Source organism: Bos taurus, chromosome 16 (genome assembly GCF_002263795.3).
Source record: "Bos taurus isolate L1 Dominette 01449 registration number 42190680 breed Hereford chromosome 16, ARS-UCD2.0, whole genome shotgun sequence".
Lineage (NCBI taxonomy): Eukaryota > Metazoa > Chordata > Mammalia > Artiodactyla > Bovidae > Bos > Bos taurus.
The window spans coordinates 44,081,495-44,085,798 of NC_037343.1; positions in this window are offsets into that span (position 1 = coordinate 44,081,495).

Below are 4,304 nucleotides of genomic sequence, written 5' to 3' on the forward strand. Positions count from 1 at the left end.
CTCAGGGGCACTTCTCCAGTGGTTCTCAGTGGCTTCTCTGGGCTTTTGTACATCTGTGATGCCATTTATCTGTCTCCTGGGAATTCCTCTAAGACAGGGACTGGTTTTGTCTATTTCCACATCTCACCACCATCCATGGGGCTTGGCAGAGAGCAGTGTTCAGGGATGTTTGTGGGCAGCTGAACTGGAAGCTTAGTTGCTGGTCCCCAAACCCCTTGTGTGTCCTGGCAGGAAGGAACCCACCCCTCTCCTCCAGGGGCAGAGATAGCAAAGCCAAACTCCTCCCTCTCCAGACCCCTGGAGGCTGGCGTGGCCTGGGCCATCAACATCTCCAGCCAGGTGGACCGGGCTCTTTCCAGCTCATAGGCCAACTTCTATCCAAGCCCAGGCCGAGGTTTTCACTTGGAGAAGATCCCCATGATTGGGCTGGCCACGGACCCAACTTGGAATCTCTGACTAATCATCGCTGCCCGCCCTCTAGGCCCGGGTACAAGGCAGCAGCTGGCACTAAACACTGCCCCCCCAACCCCGCCAGGTTCTCCTCAGTCCTGTCTGTGTAGGAGGTGGTCAAGGTGGGGCTTAGCTCGGCACCCTGAGGTCTTCTGGTTCCTCTTTGCACCCCGAAGCCCATGTCAGTTTGCAGAGAGCCATCGGCCCCAATGGGTCTAGCCCCAAGAACTGCATGCAGCGGCTGCCAGCAGGCCCAGCCTGGTTGCATGTTTTCTGGAAAGATGGCTGCACTTTTCGGAGCTCTGGGGGTGTTTGTCCACACCAGAGGCAGTGGGATCCCCTGGTAGGAGGCCATGGGGAAGGGCTGTCAGCCCAGACAGGACTTCAAAGGGCTTCTCAGGGCTCCCCGCTTGGGCCTCCAGCTGCAGGATGGACCAAGCTGCCAGCCGGCAGCTGGCAAAACAGGGCCCTGCTTGCTCGAAGCACCAAATGGCAAACAAGGACGGTGCCCAGAAACAGCCTGTGGATCCCAGGGACAGGGGGATCCTCCCAGGGAGGGGGCTTGAGGGTGGCTCCTGTTAAAAGCCCAGACAGGGGCTTGGTGGGGGGAACCCAGGCTGATTCCTAGTCACCTCTTCTGGGGTCATGGAAGGCAGCTCTTGCTGGTTGCTTAGTTACTAATTGTGAGGGACCCTGTTGGGGCATAGTGGGGACTAGAAAGAATCTGTGCCGTGATGCCAAGACAGAGATGAGAGTGGTGTTTATTGCCCTGCAAGGGCCTGCCTGGCTTGATGTTTGGGGCAGAGTGAAGGAGAAGTCCACGGGGGTGGGAGAGAGCGGGGGTGGGGTGAATGTGAGTCCAGGCTGCCCTGGGATCCGAGGGGAGTAGGGAGGCCAGTCCCCTGTCCTGTGGGTGGGGCCCGCCAGTGTGTCCAGAGAATGAGGTCTTGGTGGGCCACGTCCCTGGCCAGGAGGGAGGTGGGGAGAAGAGGAAGCAGCAAAGAGGCTGAAGCTGCAGCTGACCCTACTCTCCACCTCTTCCCAGCTTCCCTTGCCCCCTCCACACCGCCCTCCTCCTACCCCCACGGTGATCCTAGCAGGGAATGTGAGAAGGTTCCCATTCCCCGCAGCTCCCCTGCCCCCCTCCCCTGCCCCGGCCACCTGCCTCTGGTCTCAAACGTTCCCGTGTGACTCAGGAGGGTGGAGAAGCAGCCTGGAAGCGTCTCCACATCCTCTCCCATCCCCTCCCCGGCTGCCGGCCAGCATTCCCCACCTTTCCTACGGGACCCGGATGGCCTGCCTGACTCCTGGGTCCTGCAGAGCACATGGGATTTGAACCCTGCTTCCACTCAGGAAAAACCTGGCTTGTCCAAGGGTGTGGCTGGCCGGCCTTGGCCAGGGGCCCTGTGCCAGCTGAGCAGTGCCCGGGCTTGTCCGCTCCAAACAAGGGCGCTGCTCAGCCTCTGACTTCACCAAAGAGTCCTTTTCAATCTCTTCAGTTGCTGGTCACTGATGGCTGAGCAGAGGATTCTGGACTCTGGAATCCATTCCAGGGGAGAAGCCTGCCAGGTCCAGGAGCGCATCTAGTCCCCAGCCTGGAGGGACCTGTTCCTCCCCAGGACAGGAGCCTCAGGGCCCAGCGTGAGCAGGGTGACCTAAGCTATGGAGGCCTCAGTCCCCTGGAGTCCAGCTGGACAGGATTTTGGGGGGCAGGGCTGGGCTTTTACAGAGAGACCCCGAGGGTAGCAGAGAGCACCAGGGCATCAGCCTTGGCCAGGGTGCTCTACTGGGGAGTCCTTCCCCTTCCTGGGGTTTGCTGAGACCAGAATGCTTCTGCAGGCCCAGAGCCTTGTCCACAAACACCACTGCTGGGGTCCTAATGGCCGAGAGGAGGCTGTCAGGACACTGCTGAGTGTGGAGTCAGTCCTGGAGGTGCCAGCTTAGGGAAGTGTGACCATTTTGGTATCCATTGCCCTCTCCTCTCATAAATCACTCACTTTGGGGGAATCTTTTTTTGTTTGTTTGTTTTTTAAACTTTTTGTTTTGTACTGGGGTATAGCCAATTAGCAAGCAATGTTGTGATAGTTTCAGGTGGACAGTGAAGGGGCTCAGCCATACATATACATGTATTCATTTTCCAAACTCCTCTCCTATCCAGGCTGCCACATAATATTGAGCAGAGTTCCCTTTGCTGTACAGTAGGTTCTTGTTGGTTATCCATTTAAAATATTTGTTGTTGCTGTTGAGTCACTCAGTTGTGTTCGACTCTTTTGACCCCATGGACTGCAGCACTCCAGGCTTCCCTGTCCTTCATCGTCTTCTGGAGTTTTCTCAGACTCGTGTGCATGGAGTCGATGATGCCATCCAACCATCTCATCCTCTGTCATCCCCTTCTCCTCCTGCCCTCAATCTTTCCCAGCATCAGGGTCTTTTCCAATGAGTCAGCTCTTCGCATCAGGAGGCCAAAGTATTGGAGTTTCAGCTTCAGCATCAGTCCTTCCAATGAGTATTCAGGGTTGATTTCCTTTAGGATGGACTGGTTTGGTCTCCTTGCTCTCCATGGTCCATCCCAAACTCCCTAACTATCCCTTCCCCCCATCCTTCCCCCTGGCAACCATAAGTTTGTTCTCTAAGTCTGTGAGTTTCTTCCTGTTTTGTAAGTTCATTTGTATCATTTCTTTTTCTTTTGGGGGAATCTTAATGCTCTTTTACTGATCTGGAATTCCCTCCTGAGTCCATGTAGGTGGGTCAGAGAGTTTGGGAGCAGTTGAGTCCCTCCCTCCTTCCTGCAGGTCCTTCCTTCTCACTGTGCCTTCTGTTGGCTTCCTGGGGCAATGGGTGACAGTGATGCTCCAGGTACCAGTGTCCTCTGGGCTTTCAGCAGCACTGGGCCTCGGCTTTGCCCTGCCCCCTCCCGATCAGGAGAAGGTTTTCTGTCTGCCACTGGACTGAGAGCTAGGTTCCATTTGCATAGATCAAAGGTCAGGGACAGGGTTCCAACTGCAGGATCTAAAAGGCTGTATGGTTCTTTGACGCAGGACCAAATAATTTGTCACTAGTAAGAGTTAAGACTGGCATTAAGATGGACACAGGGCTAATCCTTGCAGGGGAGGCTGTAGAATAAGGGCTGCCCAGAGATGTCTGCTTCTGCATCCCCTGAACCTGTGATGATATGAGTTTGCTGGCAAAAGTCACTTTACAGACGTGATGAAAGACCTTGAGATGCAAGATTAGCCTATATTATCCAGGTGAGCCGCACATGGTCACAAGGTCCTTATAAAGGAGAGGCACGAGGGTCAGAAAGAGAGAGACAGTCATGAACTAAATGTTGTATCCCCCAAGAATCCACATATTTAATCCCTAACAACTCCCCCAACTCCAGTGTGGCTATAGTTGGAGATGGGGCATCTAAGAAACTCACTGAGATTAAACAAGGTCATAAGGATGGGGCCCTGACTAGACAGGATTAGTGTCTTTATAAGACGAGACACTGGAGAGGTTGCACTCTCTCCTTCTCCTATTTCCCTTGCCCATTTCCTCTCTCCCCCTCCCCTTCCTCCCTCTGCCCTCCTTCCCCTTCCCCTTCTTCTTCTTCCTTTTTTAAAAATATTTATTTATTTATTTGGCTGTTGGACTTCCCTGGTGGCTCAGATGGCAAAGCATCTGCCTATAATGTGGGAGACCCCGGTTCTATCCCTGAGTCAGGAAGATCCCCTGGAGAAGGAAATGACAACCCACTCCAGTATTCCTGCCTGGAAAATCCCATGGACAGAGGAGCCTGGTGGGCTACAGTCCATGGGATCACAAAGAGTCGGACACGACTGAGTGACTTCACTTTATTTGGCTGTGCTGGA